Below are 21748 nucleotides of genomic sequence, written 5' to 3'. Positions count from 1 at the left end.
CTGATGTAGTTGGTCCAATCGCCCAACCCAACTGATGGGAAGGTTTACTTGTGATCATCTGTGACCACTTCTGTTGTTTCTTTGGTAAGAAGACATTTTGCTGTGGATAAAATGTTATAAAACATTGAGTGAGGAGCCCATTCACTCAGGAGGGGCTCAGAAAGCACCCAACCGAAGAAGTGGTTTAAGCATCTGACCGGGATGCCTCCCTAAGGTGCCACCCCAAAGTGGCCTCTTCAACCAGACCGAAGCCCCTGCCATGACACCCTGGAGAGAATATATGTTTTGGCTGGCAAGGAAAGGCCTCGACTCCTAGAAATTAAGAAAATTCATTTACTGTGTGAAAGATCTCTCTCCTCACCCCAGCAATGATTCATTGGTCACACAGGTGTAGCAGGAGCTCCACCCGAGCCGTGCAGTAGTGTCCCGGCAGGTAAATAAAGCTCGCTAACCAAGCTCACACACCCACACATGAAGGAGATGCTTTAGGTTTATGCTGCACTGGAGGCTGTACGCTGGCTATTTGGGGCTGGTTTCTCGATTTTTAATCTCAGTTTTGGAGAAGTCTGGTTTAGCGTTACATGATTTGAAGTGTAAAATCAAAAATGCTTCTCAGTCCCTCCTTCACAAATAAAGAGAACAATTAATACATTTAAAGATCAATCTAAAAACCATGCTCTGAAACATCTGCACATAGTGTGTCGTAAGCCACCTTACAGTAGCGTTAAAGTCGGTCTTTTATTCGGTGGAGTGGTCAGAAATGAGTGGCTGAGCTCGCGCTGCAGCAGCTGTAGCTCTGAGGACGCCGCTCTTCACGGCAGCAGAGGAAGCACTGTTCGAATCGACCTGCGGTCGTATGTGTGCCGACCCACTCTGCGCCGAGCCGACAAACAGCTGATTGTTGGATCTGCGTCGTTGCTCACTGAGAGCTCGCTGTCAGGACCGCTCGGCCAGGTCACGTGGTGAGCGCAGAGCCTGCGATGAATTCAGAGAACCCCCCGAGGGCAGACTGACAACAACAGAGGGGAGGAGATACAACTACACCATGATAGGTTCTTTATTTTTTTACTTCCAGGGAAGATGCTGGAAATCTGAGGATACAAACAGCCAAAATGAAAACCTTTCCTACAGAAGAGCCAATAACATTCCCTGTGAGGTATTCTTCAAAACACAGTGAACCACATATGAAGCAAATATTATGGCAGTGTGCACATAAAGTTGAACAGCCATTGTTTAGCTTCATTTGACCTTGTATACTGTGGTAAAGAGAAAGCTGAGAGTCAAGGTGAAACTGTTGATTTAGCAGCCCATCTACGTCCCCACCCTCGCCCATGAGCTGTGGGTAGTTACAGGAAGCGTACAGTCATGAATCTGCATCTGCATCAGCTCTGAACAGGACGACTCCTGGACATGTCCTCTGTGAGGCGTTTCATCCATCCCCAACTGGGAGGAGATGCTGGACATGCTGGAGAGATTATGTCTCTCAGCTGGTTTGGGAACACCTACACCACAGAAGAGCTGGAGGTGGAGGCTGAGGAGAGGGAGGTCTGTTTAGACTGCTGCCCCATCGACCAGCAATGAAGGGAAACTACTGCTAATTATCCAGTTGCACCGTTTAAAGAGTCGTGATAAAAAACAATCCAAACAGCTTTTAGACACCAGCAGCAGAGCTCTGTACTATGAAACAAGCAGGGCTGTTAGAGGCTTTAACATAAAAGCCCCGATCACCTAGAGACTGCTAAACAGTATGGCTCAGCATTTACTCCAATAGAGTTAGGTTTTTAATATAAACTCAGAAACTCAAGTCTCCATAATAAATACTTTCTTATAGGTAGCAGTACTTTTATTAATTAAACTGAGTTTTATGTGGGCCAGTAAAAGTCTGACCCACCGGCTTATATGGACATGGACAAAGGTTAATCAGCATAAGCCACCATAATAGACAATATGTGTATATTTTTAGGCTGGCAGAATCGTGAAATCGATTCAAGCGAACATTAGATTACGGTTATTCCTACACGCAGTTTTCTCCATGACATGAAGTAAGGGCTCCTGATTACTAACTTTTTCAGCTCGTCCTGTTGCCATTTTCCTCTCTGGGAGATGATTAACACCAGCTGATGGGCTCGGGCTGCTCTCTAACTGTGCAGAAAATGATGCCGCGTTTCGCCCTCTCACAGCGCCGCTGAACTTTGCACAGCTGATAACGGCCTTCGTCGGGGTGTCTTTACGGGCAGCCGTGAGGGTTTTCTGCTAACGAGCATCACATTTCCTCCTCCATAAAACTGCAGCACGACATCGCTTCTGAGGACGTGATGCAACATTATCAGCTCACATCTTCTTATGTATTTTTAAGGCTGCTGATTAGTAAGAGCAACAAAGCGTGGGAGCAGTTTTACAGAGATAGTTTAGACTGGTCTGTGGGGTTAGACCAGTCTAAACTTAGCTCATAGATTAATGTGATGCAGGATAGTCTGTTTCACATAACAAGGATTAGATCATTGTTAGTCTAAAAACAATTAGATGCTCAAAGCACTTTCACACTCATTCACTGTTGATCTATGTCTTCGTGCTTTTGTCTCCCATTCACACACACATACACTCTCTCTGAGTTTCAGTGTCCTTCCCAGGGATATCTAAATGACCCACTTCTGGCAACTTTGAAAACCTGTCGTGCATATCTTCTGTGTAATAGTATCACTAAAGACGTTTTTAAATGGTTATTGAACTGATTTTTAGTCTCTTTGGGCAATCAATCCTCCCCCACAGAGGGTCTCAGAAAATATACTATATATAACGTAGTCAGATCAGTCACCTACACCTGATGGTGATATGAGCTCTTCCTGTACATCAGAGACTTAAATTGGTGCAATTTTGCAATTGAGACCACAACATAATTAATGACACTGATGCTCATTGAAAAAGCTAAACAAACAGTTATGTCTTTGGACTGTGTGCAATATTTATTTGGTATTGGCAATATTTAATTTAATGTGGGTAACACAGGTATGAGGGCTCAAAGATGTACAAAACTTTGAGCCTGAAGTAGCCGAGGTTAATGAAGGTTAAATCAGCTAATCAGGTGAAAGACCTTCGCTGATTTTTCTATTATTCAGTGGTTAAAAGGAAACCAAACAATCATTCGTGCACAGCCATCTTTCCACTTTCTGCTGCCTAAGTCAAACACCAAAGCTATCTCGCACTAACTGATCAAACCAATTCGGATGCGATCTAAACTTTCTTCTTGTGTTAAGTTTTGTTTATTTAAAAAGTCACACATGAAAGTTACCCAGCATTCTTTGAAGCAGTTCACCGGCTGCAGCCGCACCCACAAGAAACATTGGTCTGAAAAGGGCGTGTCAGCAGGTGAGTCCTTTCAGAAAGCAACGTGACCTTCCCTGACACACACACACACACTTGTACTTCTGTACTTTCAATTTCTTAATCCCAAGCCAAACCTTAAAACAATGTCTGAAAACCTCTTTTGAAGCGGTCCTCACCGACCACACAAAAGTTCTCACTATAGGCAATTAAAACTGAACCGAGTCCTCACAAAGGTGGTAATATAGGTCAACACACACACACACACACACACACACACACACACACACACACACACACACCTACACACCTAAACTTTGCACTTCTTAATCTCAAATCAAACCTTAAAACAAGGTGTGAGACAATCCCTTGAAGTGGTCCTCAGTCTGCAGAAAGGTCCTGACTACAGACAATTAAACTGAAACTTGTCCTCACAAAGGTGGTGATACACACACACAAACACACAGAAACTATTCAGTTTAGTGAATAAAAACTAGTATTTGTATTGGTTCACATACAGTACTTTTATGTGATCCTGTGCTCTGCCTCTACACTGTGACATAAATTAGAGACACACCCCTAATAGACTGCTGCTGTAGTACAGCACGCTCAGGCAGTGAACTTTATTGTTCAAGAAGTAAATCCTCTTCCTCAGTAAAAATATCTTAAATTAGCAAATTCAACCATCCAAAAATGTTCAGGAATATCAGGAATACTCTGTTATCCTATTTTTAAAACTCAGAAACATTACAGTTGGTCTCAAAGAGCATATCTGTCCCTTGTATGACCTGCTCGGACGCTGCTTCTTTGCAATTTCAGCCGACGTCTGGGCTTTCTGAAGTGCTGATCTTTTATGAACATTTTGTAATCCAGATTAAAGATTGACAGGAGTCATCCTCCTCAAGTTGAAGTCTAACCCCAATAAAAAGTGTCACAAGAAGCTAAAAGGTGGTACATTAGTCAAAGAGCCGACTCGCTCTGAGCAGTGACAGCACTGAAAATACTAAAGCCACTCCGCACTGATCAGCAACCACTGATCAGCGGGCTATCATAGTCATTGTGCAAGTGTACTCTTTATAAGGTTGTGGAAACCTGCAATCAGCTGAGACTGAAGAAGTCACTTGGATGAAGAAACATTTCTCCCACTGAAAACGCTTCGTCCAGATGAACAAAATCAACTTTTTGGATGTTACCAAATAGATTAGCAGCATCCATCAAATCCAACCCTCTATTGTCATTTTTGGCTCTAAGAAGATGGCCATGGCCAAACGCCAAACTAGGCTGAAGTCACCTGGACAAGTGACTAAATGTTTCTTCCAGTAAAAATGTTATTTCCAGATAAACAGAATCAACTTTCCACAAATGTCCACAATCCAAAACATGATGTCAGGGTAGTTTAGTCCACATGTTAAAAGAAGGCCATCTGGATTCTAACTGATAAGTGACTTACCTCAAATGATTCACTGCATTTGGCCTTGTTTTAACTACCCTTGATCTATCCTAAGCTCAATGGGATGGTACTTTGCTCAGGGGTACCTCAGGGTAGCTGTTCTAGTAGTCTTAGTTGCCTTTACTTCACCAAACCTGCTAAAAACTTTTTTTATTGTTTTAAATCCTAATTAAGAACATAAACATGGAAACTGCAGCCCGACTCAAAATGTCAATAGCAGTATCTTATCATGGAAGTCTCTGTAGTCATGAAACCCACAACTGGAGCACTCTTTGACTTCCAGAAATTGTCCCAACAGATAAAATACTCAAAGTGACTCTTGAGTGTGCTTCCTGTCACTCTGAAACACTTCTATGACCTGTCCGGCAGTCTTTTCCTCCATGCTGTCACTTCCTGGCTGCAGATTATTGAATGGGGCTGACAGACGGTGATATCAGGCAAACGACTCACATTTTAAAAAATAAAGGAAAGGAAGTGCCCGGCTCCACAGAGACTCTGAGACAACGAGGACCAAAAGACAAGAGCTGCATCAGCTTATTTAGCCAAGAGCATCCTGGAACATAAACACACATACTCATATGTGCTCACATTAAGAAAAGAAAAAAAAAAAAAAAACAAAAAACACCTGAAAACTGCTTTTTCCTGAGTGTGGACGACGTACAGTTACATAACACATCTCATAGCAACAAAGTGTGGAGGGCCATTGGAGAGCTGGCTGTGCACCCGTATCGGCTAAATATAACGAGCAGGAAACAGAGAGGAATAAAGGCTGTGACGCCGTTACCAGTACTAAACTGGGCCCGAACCATGGGACCCCGCTTGACTCTGGCCCCGAACTTTGAGTCTGCCACTTCTGCCCAGCTACAACTGGAACTATTGGTGGAATAATTGATCAGCTGGTCAACACAAAATTAATCTGATCTCTCAGAAATAAATATTTAGTGGCCTTCAAACCACAATGATGAAATTTTCCAATCAGCCACAGTGAGTCCAACAACAGCCAGCTGTAGTATTTTCCAACAGTACTTCACTCTCTATGTTAACAACCCAAAAATTAACAACTTGTACTAAATATGGGTTTACAAAATGTAAAATATGAATAAAAAAAATTACAGGTTTGTGTGCTACTGTCATCTCAACATGCCACAGGAGCTTGTGTGTGCTATTAGCTTACTGTGAGTCGTTGTTATATTCAGAATTGACATCATGTAAAAAACAAACAAAAAAACCCATTAAGTCGACATCACGTACACTGGTGAGTGCGTGCCTAAACCCAAACTCAAGGTTTTTAATTAAACTCAGTTTATTGTGGCTAACAGTTTCTCCATGTTAGACTATGAAAGACTAGCAGAGCTCTTGCTTTCTCCTGAAACCAGGATCTGCCCCAGATAAATCAGCAACCTAATTCACTCAGGAAGGTCAATTTGTCCATGCTATAGATAAGATAACATCAAGCTGGACGTCGGGTTAGCTCACTGGAATGAGCAGGCGACCATATCCCACACGGCTGAGAGCAGCCGGCCCGGGTTCAAGTCCTTTGCCACTTGTCTTCCCCTCTTTCTTTCCTCCACTTTCCTGTCAGGCTTCACTGTCCCTGTCAAAAATAAAGCCACAAAAAGGCCCAAAAATGAGATCGATCGATCGATATATATATATATATAAATAAATAAATAAAAAAGATGACATCAACCAACTTTAACAATAAGAAACACTCAACAAATTTGCATTTACTCCGAAATGTTGGCTAAAATTCGACCATAAACCTTATTCGAAACCAATCGGTTCACGTAAAACTCCAAGAGATTGGTTTAACGAGCCGACCTAAACCATGTCATTATTTTCTGACATAGGAGATTGCGCAGTTTCTCTGTGTCAATGGGCAAGCTAGCATTAGCTAAAAAAAACCAACAAAAAAAAAAAAAAAAAAAACCCCCAAAAAAAAACAAACAAAAAAAAAAAAACCCTAAATGCAGGTCCTTACATAAATGTAACGCCCTCCCATTACTGCCCCAGTTTGGCCCCAACACTGGCCATACTTCTGTTTGACCTCCACAGGCAACACCAGGTAAAACAGACTCCCTAATCTTGGCTAACAAAATAAAAAACAGCTGAACCAATGTTTTTTATTTTTCTGTTTTTGTCCTTGTTATAAATTTATTTCTATGGTTTCTTATTTAAATCTGTCCACAGGATTCAATATGAGGCAAACGAGGCCTCATCTTTAAATTCTGTGACACTAACCAAAAGACCTCAGAGGAGATTCATGGATGTGGTGAAGTAGGACATGCAAAGGGTTAAACAGCGTGAAACAGAGGCAGATGGTCCACTGTGGTAACCCCTAAAGGGAGCAGTCAAAAGAGGAAGACAAAAAAAACAAAAGAAAAAAAGCTTCACATTCACTCAGATGCAGCTTTAAAGTTTACATTACATCCGAAAACAGACCCAAAAGCAGTAGTTAGAAGTACAAGGTCCAGAGCTGTGAAACCCTGGCAACAGCGAGCGCCAGTATTCCTGAGTCATTTAGATATTTAATTGCTAAAGAGAGGCGGATTAATTCAGGTCAAAGTCCTCCTGGAGTGGAGCCACACAAACCTCATGAGCAGTGTGAAAAACCAGAGCAAGGAAACGCCGCATCAGAGGAAGAAACAGTGCACACATACACCTCTGCTCTCCGTGCTCAAGTCAACAGCAGTACTCTCTGAGTACTGACGGCAAGAAGAAAAACGTGCTCAGCTTTTTACAATCCATCGCTTTCAACAGATTCCTTTAAAGCTTAATAATATCCGACAACACCAGCTGTGTGCTTAAAACACAGTAACATGTCAAAGCAGCCAGCCTCCCTGGAAAAATACCCAGAATTCAAACATCAGAGCTGCCTGTCAGAGCGGAGAAAAGGCCTCCGTTACCAGAAAGGCCTTCGTATTCAAAGGTCACCATCAGCAGACAAATGGCTGCCCTCGCTGTTGCTGTGGTTACAGCCCCCACTACCATAATGGCGTGCTGATGGCCCGGGTGCATTTGCATGTTGACACATGACACAGCGTTTCAGTCACAGCTGAGCCACGGAGAGAGAGGAAGGAAGAGAGCGACTGAGAGCAAAGGCGATTAAAGCCGACGGCAGCCGCTAAAAATAAACATGTCTAAAATAAACTAAAAATTAAAAATAGTTTGTCCTGACATAAAAGTACAACATGGAGCGTCGGCACCATCCTCCGACACTCTGCAAGGAAACAGAATAAATTGTTTTTAGCTTTAATCCTGCAGAAAATCGCCAATCATTGAGCAGTATTCACTGCAAATGAGCTAATAAAGGCAGTTTTAATGATATTTAACGCTTTAATTTGAGAGTTTTACATCTCTGTCACCTTGTTTGTTCATGTTTCAACAAGTAAACATGAACTCTTGTCACCATTCTTTATTTATCACAACCTGCCTTTTATTTTTACTTCTTACCCTATTTGGTATTTTAATACTCTGTTAAATTTACTGGTTTATATCGATTCAATATCTCCTGTACACATTTTTTTTTTTAGTTTAAAAAAAAAAAAAAAAAAAAAAAAAAAAAAACACACAACATCATTTATTTGTGAGGCTTTTATTGTGAAATGTTTAAAACAGAATTTGTCCTTCCCACTGTTGCCAAGAGTTTGCTCAAAGGTGAGTCAGATAAAGCTGACTAACATATATATGAACTGGTGATTAAACTGGTTTAGAAATTAGCCACAGCTCTGGTTCTTAAACGCACCTCACTACATTTCATTATTCGAAAAAACAAAAATAAAAAACGAGCATGTGATTACCTTTTTTGTGTTTTCAGAATTTACATATCTTGCTTTCTGATTCCATGTGAGTTCAAAGAGCCCCCTACATAACACATGGTGCACCCACTTTGATTGGGTGTCATCATCAGCACCACAGATATGAGTCAGGAGGGACCTTCTGCACCTCCAACAGATCAGAACCAACGGGAATAAAGAAGATCAGGTCAAAAAAGGAGCCAGTTCACACGCAATGGATAATGTTGTATTTACTGTATGTAATGACCAAGAAAATACAAACAACACTTAAAACCCATTTTTTTGGTCAAATTAGAAACCTGGCATATGTAGGAAACTGCAATAGAGTCATTTTATTTGTTCATGTATAAAATATAATCATTATTTTTTAAGTTCTCTCTTTCTCTTATATTTAATATAACCACACTACAGACAGACAAGCGCCTGTTTTATGCTTGTGGTTAGCAACAACGACGGTAACACCATCGTGTGTCCGCTTGTTTAAGTTCCACCAACCTTTCACAATAAAGCTCAAGATCCTGTTGAGATTTTTCAAAATAAACTGAATCACGTGAAAGAGCAGATTATTTACGGATGAGAAGTAAAAAAAGAGCCGCCAGGTGCTAAAAAAATAAACCTTAGACTCAAACGTTAGAACAGGCTTTTCCCCGCAGCACGCCGTGTAATAAATACTGGCAAAGAAAACGGCGGCCTTTACAACTTATGTCTAAAAATGTATTGTTTCATGCATCAGTTAAAACACTCGACTCCAGCTACATGACGCGCAGCTGGAAACACTTCCCGCAAGTCAAGCTGCCCGAGATTCACAGAATTTACAGAAAATGTTACATTTTTGTGATTTATATCGTTATCAGGACGATAGAATTCTTATATCGGGATATGAGATTTTGGTTATATCGCACAGCCCTATATTTTGGACTAAACCAGAATTTCCCTTTAAAATTACACAAAGAAGAGCAGGCAAATGTTGAAGCTTTTGAAGTTTTTGGAGTCGGAAGGAAATCTGACCCAACTGCAGGAAACAACCTAAAAAGCAAAGGTTCATGGGTATATCAAGAGACAGATGCTGACATCTGATAGCCAGCTGTTATGTTTGAAAAAAAAAGAAAAGAAAGAAGATTGTTTCTCATTTTGTCTGCTTTGCCAGAGTCGGTACAAGAATTGGGAGCCATTTATTCTGTTTATTTTGCATTACTGAATTCATCTTATCTACTTTAGCTCTCAGCTTTAGGGTTCTTATCTTAAAAGATCCAGAAACGGGGTTGTTGTTAGCTCCGAGGAAAACACAAGTCCACGAGGCTTCTGTTTACAACTCCTGCTTTGCTTGTGTGATCCATCAAAACACATAACAGTCGGCATGTAGCACGTTTTAGGTCCCACAGAGACTCAAAAAAAAAAAAAAAAAAAAAAAAAAAAAAAAAAAAAAACCCCACAACAACCCAACCCTGGGGCAAGGCAGACGGCGTGTAAGCCGACACTCTTCATCATCATCAACAAGCGATGTGGTCTGCTCGATGTGGCGTGACTAATTCAGCTCATATTCCCCTTATTACAAAGGCTGATGGAAGGTAGTGGAGTCCCACCACTGCCGCTACCACCACCATTAATATATCTCCATCAGAAACAAGATATGCATGAACTCTGCTGCTCCATCATCATCAGCTGCTGCTGCAGGCTGAAGAGGTTTGTCATGGTTCGGGAAGTCCTGTTTGTATGTAACGTGGCTTTTGGAGTGTTATCTGAGCCAATCAGTGAGCAGGTCCGGAGTCAGGATGTGTGCCCGCCGCACAGTATAAACAGCAGACACAGTAGAGACAGTAGACACAGGGTCTTCCACAGAGTTCGATCATATTTTTAGCACCTAATCTCTCTGAAAGGAATAAGTAAAAAAATGCACAGTTTCTGACAAACAGCTAACTTTGAACGACCTCGCCTGTCAGAGACACTATGAGCTACAAACTGCTTCATTCTCAAATCCTCCAACTCTTTAACTGGAATCCTCCCTTTGCTGGATCTGGCAGTGCAATAAAGAAACTGAAGCATTAATGAAATAAAGTGAGCAGCACGTGGAGCACAGGTGAAGTTCAATACTGTCAGACCAACTATGACAAGAGAGGCTTGAGACTAAATGACATCGCGAATCGCCACAACAGCGACCTGACCACCCCGTCTGGTGGGAAACGAGACGGAACCGACCGGGGCGAGCCAGTGTTGACCAGCTGTGCTTTAAAAATGAGACCACAGGAATAAAAAAATAAAAATGTAAAAGTAAATGTGCTTTTCCAGCCCAGCCAAAGAAAGTCTAATTGTGGGAAACTAACAATCAGCTTTGTTGCATTATAAAAGCAACCCGTCACTTTGAGGTGATGGCATCAGCGCTCTCACCTCCAATTCACCTCGAATGCGGTGATGTCAAGCACTGTCACACTGAATTGCAGGTGCGTTGCTTTGCTCACATTGCCACAAATTTCAGCAATTTTAAAAGCATGTTTCGATTATTGGGTGCTGTGATCAGCAGGTTCACACAGCACTGAGATACAGGCAGCGTACCGGCGTGGTCATAGTTTAACCTCGCCTGTTACCGTGCTCATTTTGACTGATTCCTGAGTCTTTTCTTACTTAGGTAAGTGGCAGGTACATCTCTAGTCAGCATCCTTAGACGAGTAAGGTTATAGTTATTATAGTGAAGCAACTGTCCAAACATGAGTTCTGACTGTGCCTCAAACTTCTAAGCATGAAATAAGCTGTCGGATTTGTAAAATACACAGAGCTGAGGTGATGACGAGGCAGAAAGAACAGAGCAGAAAAAGAAAAGAAAGCAACCGAAACAAAAACCAAACAGAAATTACAGCCATGCTGGAGTTTGACCAAACACAATCTGAAGTAAGACGAGGCGAGGTAAGACTTTTAGATAAGCTCAGAGTGTAGAAATTCCCTCCGTTCCCTACAGCATTTAAGGAAGGAAGTACCTCAAATTTCTATAGGAAAAATAAATGGAACTTTACATAATAGCTTCCCGTAACACTTAGGTTATCTTAAAGGTCTGATTGGTGGTAAATCTGCACAACTTTTCAACATATGTGCACCATTTACCAACAGCTGTTAAAAAGTTCAAAGCGCCCAAATGGTGACGCGTTAGCCTGTGTTCTTACTTCATTACACTCGAGGCTAATACGTCCTCAGATTCTGCACGTTCTAAACGTTTCAGGATATTCCAGGGATTCCTGGACTGGGCAAAGGACAACTTCATTCCTTCCTATCCTCCCACCTCTCCAACTGCTTCCTCCACAGGGTGACAATGCAAGGAAAACACAACACAGCACGAGAGGTGTTTACTGACAGAAATTACACCCAGCATGAACATTTAAACCCAGTCTGCCGCCGAAGCCGTATCATGTCCTGAATCCTCGGCCTCCTCGTGTCTACGAGAGAACTTAAAGTGGATAAAGATGCACATAAACAGCTTATCGCGAATAAGACACTTGACCAAGAGCCATAGCACAGAGGATGGAAGCTCTGCAGCCAGAAATCAACTTTATCCAGACAGACTCTTTCTACTTAAGAGCAAAGGCTGAAGGGAGCAACATGTCATCCAACTAATCCAATAACCAGGCATAACTTTATTTACACAGCACCTTTGGAAGAACACAGATAACAAAGCGCTTTGACAGACAAGCAAAAGCAGAAATTCAAACGGAAAGCTGAACAGGGACAGACGAGCTGTGAACAATTAGAAGAAAGAAGAAGCAGAACTATACAGCTTTTCTGATGTTTGGCTCAAAGGTTATGGCAGACTGCGTCTGAACAAAAAACAAAATCTCTTTAAGTTGTATTGGGCTGCTTTAAAATGTGTAATCAGGTCACAGTTTAAGAAATGTCCTTTGTCACTGAGAATATAGTTAACATGCATATTCAAACTGCAGAAAGATCGTCATCTTCAATGGTCTTCAACCCACAAAAAGAGAGAATACTACGTGATCCATGTTCTGTAGTCTCAATATGAGTTTCTGCCATCAGGCAGACAATTCAGACTCAGCAGTGCAAACTGATCTTTCTATGAGGTTGAACAATGCCTTTCTTCTGGCCAAGGATATATTGATACAACCACAGGTTGCACTGCAAGGCAATTCCAGACTGAGTGATGTCTCCTTCTTGTTTGTTTAGTATTTAAATCTGTCTGTTGGTGCTGTGTGTCCATATGTGTTCAGGGTTGTAGCTTTGGAGTCCAAGTCAGACTTCCCCATGGGGACAAAACAGTATCCATCTACCAATCATTAAACAATTTACCTACCTACTAACCTAATGATCCATCCATCCTCCAACCAACCTAACCATCTATCTGCCTACCTGCCAAGCTATCCATCTACACCCACATACCTGCTAACCTATCGTCTACCTACCCAGCTATCTACATATACATCTATCTATAAATTCCAGCCTATCCATCTATCTACTTATGTACCCCAACTACAACCTACCAATCTACCTACCTACATACCAACGTATCTATCCATCTATCAGCCTACCTATCTACATATGTACCCGTCTACCTACTTACCCACCCATCAAAATGTTTCCTAGATTTCTGGATGCAAAGGGGCCTGGGACAGTTTCAGAACACTTGTATATAACTTCTGATTTTGAGGTTGTTAATTGAAGAACATTTTGTGCCATCCAGCTGTTGATATTGGTTACACATCTAAAAAAAAAAAAGAAAAAAGAAAAAAGAAGCTAGTCTTCCACTGGACATGTTTGAAAGCAGGAGGTGGTCAAGAGGACCTTGATCCATGAACTTCCTGCATTTTCCTGAAGGGAAGAGCAACTCACTTTACAACAAGTGTCATTTCCTGTTGTGACATAATGAAATTATACAGCAATCTGGCCATAAAAGAAAAGTCAAAGTCCCTTCGAAAATCAGGAGGTTCCTGCTGAAGAGGCCTCCACCCAAACTAAAGGCATACTATAACCTCAGAGCTCTATTATAAAAGGACCTGAGGCGTTGAAAACTTCATACATGAACAAATATGCAATGTGGGGCATCACAAATCGAATAAAATATGAGTAATTCACACAGTTTTCTGCATTTGGGGTCATAATCATTTCCACAACAGTGATTTCAAAGCAGCTCCAGGCCAACAACAACGAGCTCAGGAAACGCACAATAAAAGCTGAGTACTCTTATATAATCATGCAACACAGATAAAACCAGAGCAAAGCCTGGGCTCGTTCCCTCTCTGCAACCTGACTTTCCTGAAGATGCCACATTATCTTCCATCATCGCTCAAGCAATAATATCACAAAGGCCGACCCCACCGCCCACTCTGCCTTTTTTTTCTTATGCAAAGCATGTCCATTGATGATTCCTCCCAGGCTCAGGAGCAGTGTGCTGAGTGTGCATTGTGCAGGCCGCAGCCCTGCTCGTGTTGTGAGATGTGACATATCGGTGCTGCAACACCACAGCCTCCCGTGTCATGTACGCACCACTGAACCTGCATCTCAACTGCCAGCCTCTTTCCCCTTTTACCTCCCTCTAACCTAACAAGGCTTGTGACAAATGTTCTAACGCGATCTCACGCCGGGCCGAACCTCGTTCAAAACAGGTGACATGTTGAATCGCCTTGCCTTTCACGCACGCACACTGGATATGAACAATGAGTCATCGTTTTTTATAATCCGAGAGACACCTGTTTTCATTCGGCAGGTGTATAAAATTTCCACGAAAATAATCCAATTTTTTGATCTTGCTGTTTCATCTTCTTACACTGAGTCCTGCCACCAGAACCCCTCCATCGGGTGGTAATGGCAGCGCATTAAAAAGTTGGAAGCTGTATTGAAATAAAGTGGGGCACAGCAGTTGTTGTGTAAGCCGAATTTAAGAGAGGGTCCTAATTATTCGAAATATGCATTGGAGACTGTAATTTTCGTACATCCCTCCTTTGGTCGTTACAGAAACTTTAAATGGCCAGGTTTTTGAAGGTAGTGTGGCATCAACTCCTATCAACAAAGCTACACAAACCCAAGCATATTAACTCATTGTAAAAAAATAAAAAATAAAAATAAAGATGGTGGATGCTGTTAGGGGAAAACTGCGCTAAATTCCAGTGGACTCGGTAGTTCCTCCGCCAGCTTTTAGCCCAGTGTCGACGGTTTTCGTCCCCGGTGTCTGGACTGCCTCCCCGGGTTGCTTGTTGCTAGCACCGGGACGCTGCTCCTCCTGTAGCCCGTCAGCTAGCTAACATCCCAGGCTTGTAAAGATAAAACCTCCCCGGTGCACGCCGGTACGACCTACCTGCTCTCAGAGGAAACTCCCGGGACTCCTCAGCTTGTTTTACAGAAGCAGAGTTTTAAAAAAAAAAAGAAATTTCCAGAAAAAGAAGCGCTCGTACTAGCCGCACAGTGCCGGTTGTCTCCAGATGATCCGCTCCGGCAACCTGGCCCACGCTCTCCCCGCCCAGCAGCCTCCGACTCCCGCAGCAATCCTGGGAAACTGGCCCCGTGACGTCACTGGCTGTGCCAATAATCTCCGGCGGAGGGGTCCGTCCTGCAGGTGCCGCTGTCCGGAGGGGAGGGCTTTATTTAAACATCATAGTTTCATTTTTTATGCTAAAAAGAAAAGCAAAATATTCTACAATTTCTGTCCCCCACTAATTTGAAAATAAACACTAAGACACACATTTATTGTGTAAACTTTGTAAAAAATAAATAAATAAATAAAAAAAGAAACCTATGGACAAACATTTCTAAAATAAGTTATAAATCCACTTTTTCCTTCTTTTGTTTGGTTTTTGTCACATTTAATCTACAAATACAAGTAATATATATATATATAGATATATATATAGATATATAGATAGATAGATAGATATATTACTTAACGTGGCTGAATGCATAACTTGTGCAATCCTGTTACTCTAATTTTAACCCGGTTCCCATATCATTTTTAATAAAATAATCACAAATGTGTTTCTTAGATTGAGGGGGGGCAAATCTGCTGACTTTGTAAAAGTTTAAATTTGAGCAAAGATTTGCAAATAAATGCTAAAAATTAACAAAAAAAAATGTGTGACCATTGAAAAATTGTTAAATGTAATTTTTATTAAATTTTATCTGAAATTGAATATTTAATACGAGGATGACCTTCAGCCCAATGGCCAAGAGTTTATTAAAGAACATTTTTTAAATCTGGTGCATTTGTGACAGGGTTTCACACAGCAACTAAAATATCTCATAAAAAGTCTGACTTAGGAAATACAAATACATAACAGAAAATTAAAAAACTACATTATAAATTATAAAACCCCTTAGAGGTGTTTGCGTTTTAAACAAGAGTGTGAAAAACATAAGATCCCAGGAAGGAATCAAAGTTCTGAGCAGGAAGTCTGCTGTTGTTTGTGTACATTGTAAAAAAGAAGTGGACTGAACACGGAGCCCTGAGGGTCCCCCAGCCTGTATTTAAAGATGGATTTAGCCACCGTGACATCACTCACTGGTCTGGTTTCTACTGGTCGTATAACTCCAAATGAGAGGTCCAGCTCAGTGTTTTAAATTAGCTACAGTGAGGTGCAGCATCCAAATGGATGGCTCATAATAATTATTCATCCTTGTTAGAGATTTTATGAAGAGGGAAAACTACTCATTGTACTAACTAATTACTGTGGAAAGTAAAAATTACAGTGATTTAGTACTCACTAAAATGAGTTCAGAAAATTCATAATTATTCATTTCATAAATCACGACACGCTGCTCCCCTGTACATAAGCTGCCTTTACAAGTTTAAAGTATAGCTGTTGGTAGTACTGGCCTGATATTTACTTGGTACTAGATCAAAACCCAAATTTGCAGTACGGCACAGCACTGGTGACTCTGGTCCAGCTTTTACTCTCTCTGTGAGGATGCACTCGCCTTTAGAATCAGCCTCATGTGGCCGTTAGAGGAACTGCAGTTTTTCGCTTCATTGTTTCTGGCATGTTCAGGAAGCTCATTTTCATGAGTAAAATCACTCTCCAAACTGGGACTCACAGAAGCATCTGAGACAAATCAGGAAAATCAGCAGAAGCTCTGACACGAATAAATCTGAAGTCCCACAGAGGCTGTAGAAAAATCATCTCCACTCTTTACACGTTCAGATGTGTGTGTGAGGAAGGATTAATAGGGATAATGTCAAAGACGACAACAATGGTGCTAATCTGTCTGCTGCCACACTCACAGCACACGACTCTCGGATGGAATACAGTAAAATACAGATGATCATTAATTAATCAGGTCATATCAATGAAGCTGTAAGCACCAGGTGAGATGCAGATGTTGCCTCAGCTGTCACAGGTGGTTGAGATGCTTGTGGAGTTTGTGCTTTGGTTTGCTGAGAGGACGCTTCTCGTCGCTCGAGTCAAAGTTGGTCTGTGATTTAAAGATGAGCCAAAATCTTCTGTGACGCGTTTTCTTTGTTCTGGACTGAATTTCTCACTATATCAATAAAAGAATAATTGAATAAAAACTCAGAAAAACTGACAATGTTACACAAAAAAGAAAAAAAAAGAAATATACGAAATAGTGTTTTTATTTCTAAACACTGGTCACAAAAAATCTTACATTTCAAATATCTTATGCTGACTGTGTGTTTTTGTGTCTCTTCAGCGGTTCTCACAAAATGTTTTCATCTTTTTCGTGGTTATTTTTGCCTCATCGTATTTCACGTCGTTTTATTTTTGTAATCATTTTCCGTAGTTTGGTGATTTCTTTGTGCTCGGTTTGTGTTGTTTTTCAGTCAGTGCATGAATTGCTTTGTTGTTGTTGTTGTTTTGTGTCTTCGAATTGTTTCATGATGTTTCCATATGTTTGTTTTTATGTTTGTTTTTTTTTATCCTTTCAGTAGTGTGTCTGTTTTTATATGTTTTTGTGGTGATGCGTTTTAATCGTTTGTTTCACATGCATTTATAGATGTGTTTTGTCGTCGTCGTTGTTGTTTTTGCTATCATTTTTGTGTCTTTTGGTAATTTTGTGTTGGTTTGGTAATTTTTGTGTGTGTTGTGAGACAGTTTTTGTCTACAATCTTGTTTCTCTGTTACTTTGTAGGCGTTTTATTTCCTTTTCTTTTGCTCTGTCCATTCCAAGGTGTTTTTCTCTTTTAAGATTATTTTTGTCTTCTTAAAACTGTAGAAAGTTGTTTCATGGTTATTTTATATTTGTTTAGGTAAATGTGTGCTGCTTTCACGTGGTTTTATGTCTTCTGTAATATTTTGCATACACTTATTTTTGCCTACTCATTGCATGCAGATGCTTGAGTCTTTTTTTTTTTTTGTCTATTTCTGGTAGTTTTGTGTCTTTGTCATTACTGATGTCTCTTTGTGTATTTGTGTTCTTTTTGTGTCTCTTTGAAGTGTTTTTGGTTTGTGTCTATTTATGGTATTTGCCGTCTCCTGTGGTGCTTTCTTTTCTCTTTGATGTAGATCTCAAGATGAGACCTGGGGTCTCCCGGGTTTCCTGGCGTGCTGGCTTGGATTTCCTCCGGGTACTCCGGCTTCCTACCACAGCTGTGTCTGTTTGGTGTGGATGCAAAGTGGATGAAGCATTTCAGGGCATAAAACAAAAAGATGCGTGAAAAGTGCTTTGAGTGATCAGTAAGAGCAGAAAAGCATCTGATGAGGTCATATGTGATGTATTCAGTCTGTGTCAGTCAGAAACGCTAGACTCGAGTCTGCGAGGCTTTATTTAAAGTTTGAAATAATAAGACTGTATGTACAAGCTCAGGCTGTTAGAGCAGCTGCCTGAGTGACTGCTCTTGATTTAAAAACTCTGGAAAGAAGCCAGGAAGTAAAGCAGGCGCTGGTTTTATCTTCTTAAAGACAATCATGATGAGGGCTTCGGATTCCATCAACACTTGAAACACTTAATTTATATTTAATGCTTTGATGCTGTAAAGGTTTCATGGTAAGTGGAAGGACAAAACACCGCAGAGGAGTCATGAATGTTTTATTGTCTGTAATGGGACGCTGGTTAGAAAACTGAAAGCTGAGAGCAGCGCTTCAAACAAACCACCTGATGCAGCAGGTGACCTTCAACAAACTGAACTTGATTCATGTTGATAACTGCGAGGAGCCACACCTGAGTGAGGACACACAGCAGGTCCAGATGTTTCTGGTCACTGGCATATCAAACTAAAAGAATCAAACAGCTAGTTAGTCACCTTTCCGGACTTTCCTAGGATGGTGACGGGACCGGTTCGGTTTGCCTGTCTTCATGGATGTGTTTTTATGTGACGTGGGGCTTGATCCAATTAAGAAGAGAACATCTGGAGTTGACTCTGGTTCAGACGTAATATCTTTACTGTTCCACGATTGGTCGAAACTGGACATCTCACATCTCTTAAGAACGCCGCCTGCTAAAAAACACATTATATAAAATAACCAGCAGGACTGAACACAGCAAATTAGAAAGAACCTTCCACTGGATAATTACTACAGCGATTAATTTGGTTCAAGGGATTTAACACTAGCTGATGCAGCTGCAGTGAGCAACTCTGGTGGTCGTGGGAAAAGACGTTATACTCCAAGATTATCAGCCAAGAGCCTTTGTCACAGCCCAACAGCCTCTAACTGAGCATCAGAGGCCTGACATGGAGACGTCCACCTTCCAGACTTGAGCGTGAAATCCTGAAGATGAATTCAAAACTTGGATTTTTAGGGGAGTGAACTAAATTATTGCTGAGGAAAGACCAGGCACTGTTAACACCAGACTTACTGTGAAGCATGGGGGTGATAGCATTATGTGTGGGGTTGCTTCTCAGGTTCACAGATTGGTCTGATATGAAGGGAACTAATTAATGCAGGTTCATACAGAGACGTTCAAAGTCCTCTCGGCATCTAGGCGGCCCAGATGAAACAGCCAGGACTGAAGCAGCTCCTTAATCGGCTAGTTCAGTGGTGGGCAATTCCAGGGCTCGAGGGCCGGTGTCCTGCGGGTTTTAGATCTCACCTTGGGTCAACACACCTGAATCACATGATTAGTTCGTTACCAGGCCTCTGGAGAACTTCAGGACATGTTAAGGAGCTAATTTAGCCATTTAAATCAGCTGTGTTGGTTCAAGGAAACATTTAAATGGCTAAATTACCTCCTCAACATTTCTTGAAGTTATCCAGAGGCCTGGTAATGAACTAATCATTTGATTCAGGTGTGTTGACTCAGGGTGATATCTAAAACCTGGAGGACATTGGCTTGCGAGGCCTGGAGTTAGACACCCCTGGTCTAGAGTTTACCAGCAAACCGTGAGCGTTGGTGGCTTCAGACGCCTCATCTGGAGGATTTTCATTCAACTCTTTTAACAAATTCTCAGATTTTAATTTATAGTAGAGGAAATAATTAGTGACCATGCGATTTGCATCATTAAAACAAATACCTGCACAAATGTAAATATTCAAAACAGTGTACAGTTAAGGGAGCGCCTGCAGACTGTAACAGGACATTATCCTTTCTGCTGGCCCAGGAACAATCTAACATGAAGACAGGGTATAGTGTGTGTCAGCTCTTTTTGAAATTTAGAGCAAACGTAAACAAAATGTGCAGGTCAAGGAAGACATTCAGGTAGATGGTCACAGAAAACTCCAAACATTGGTGAAAACAAAATTCAGAGCAAAATGAAGCAGAGATGAGTCGATGTTTGACATACCTGCTTCATTTCACTTACAGTGGCTTGCCAAAGTATTCGGCCCCCTTGAACTTTTCCACATTTTGTCACATTACAGCCACAAACATGAATCAATTTTATTGGAATTCCACGTGAAAGACCAACACAAAGTGGTGTACACGTGAGAAGTGGAACGAAAATCATACATGATTCCAAACATTTTACACAAATAAATAACTGCAAAGTGGGGTGTGCGTAATTATTCAGCCCCCTGAGTAAATACTTTTTAGAACCACCTTTTGCTGCAATTACAGCTGCCAGTCTTTTAGGGTATGTCTCTACCAGCTTTGCACATCTACAGACTGAAATTCTTGCCCATTCTTTTTTGCAAAACAGCTCCAGCTCAGTCAGATTAGATGGACAGCGTTTGTGAACAGCAGTTTTCAGATCTTGCCACAGACTCTCGATTGGATTTAGATCTGGACTTTGACTGGGCCATTCTAACACATGGATGCGTTTTGTTTTAAACCATTCCATTGTTGCCCTGGCTTTATGTTTAGGGTCGTTGTCCTGCTGGAAGGTGAACCTCCGCCCCAGTCTCAAGTCTTTTGCAGACTCCAACAGGTTTTCTTCCAAGGTTGTCCTGTATTTGGCTCCATCCATCTTCCCATCAACTCTGACCAGCTTCCCTGTCCCTGCTGAAGAGAAGCACCCCCAGAGCATGATGCTGCCACCACCATATTTGACAGTGGGGATGGTGTGTTCAGAGTGATGTGCAGTATTATTTTTCCGCCACACATAGCGTTTTGCATTTTTGTCCAAAAAGTTCCATTTTAGTCTCATCTGACCAGAGCACCTTCTTCCACATGTTTGCTGTGTCCCCCACATGGCTTGTGGCAAACTGCAAACGGGACTTCTTATGGTTTTCTGTCAACAATGGCTTTCTTCTTGCTTTCTTCCATAAAGGCCAACTTTGTGCAGTGCACGACTAATAGTTGTCCTATGGACAGATTCCCCCACCTGAGCTGTAGATCTCTGCAGCTTGTCCAGAGACACCATGGGCCTCTTGGCTGCATTTCTGATCAGCGCTCTCCTTGTTCGGCCTGTGAGTTTAGGTGGACGGCCTTGTCCTGGTAGGTTTACAGTTGTGCCATAGTCCTTCCATTTCTGAATGATTGAACAGTGCTCCGTGGGATGATCAAGGCTTGGGAAATCTTTTTGTAGCCTAAGCCTGCTTTAAATTTCTCAATAACTTTATCCCTGACCTGTCTGGTGTCTAAATCCAATCGAGAATCTGTGGCAAGATCTGAAAACTGCTGTTCACAAACGCTGTCCATCTAATTTGACTGAGCTGGAGCTGTTTTGCAAAGAAGAATGGGCAAGGATTTCAGTCTGTAGATGTGCAAAGCTGGTAGAGACATACCCTAAAAGACTGGCAGCTGTAATTGCAGCAAAAGGTGGTTCTACAAAGTATTGACTCAGGGGGCTGAATAATTACACACACACCCCACTTTTCACGTATTTATTTGTAAAAAATGTTTGGAATCATGTATGATTTTC

At 41.5% G+C, this 21748-nt stretch overlaps 1 protein-coding gene across 6 annotated transcripts in view; it reads right to left on the bottom strand.

The window, feature by feature from the left end:
* myo6a (myosin VIa) overlaps positions 1-15055 on the bottom strand; it is a 158789-nt gene extending 143734 nt beyond the window's left edge. For 4 of the 6 annotated variants that reach the window (XM_040017657.1, XM_040017658.1, XM_040017659.1 and 1 more), the window contains exon 1: positions 14858-15055. The gene's annotated coding sequence lies outside the window, so the exon portion shown is untranslated. The remainder of the gene's footprint in view (positions 1-14857) is intronic. The other 2 variants (XM_040017656.1, XM_040017661.1) reach the window with 2 other exon arrangements.
* Between the last annotated feature and the right edge of the window lie 6693 nt (positions 15056-21748).

Source organism: Simochromis diagramma, unplaced genomic scaffold (assembly GCF_900408965.1).
Source record: "Simochromis diagramma unplaced genomic scaffold, fSimDia1.1 OVJJ01000802.1, whole genome shotgun sequence".
NCBI lineage: Eukaryota > Metazoa > Chordata > Actinopteri > Cichliformes > Cichlidae > Simochromis > Simochromis diagramma.
The sequence above is the reverse complement of the archived record's forward strand: the minus strand, read 5'-3'. Positions and strand labels throughout refer to the sequence as shown.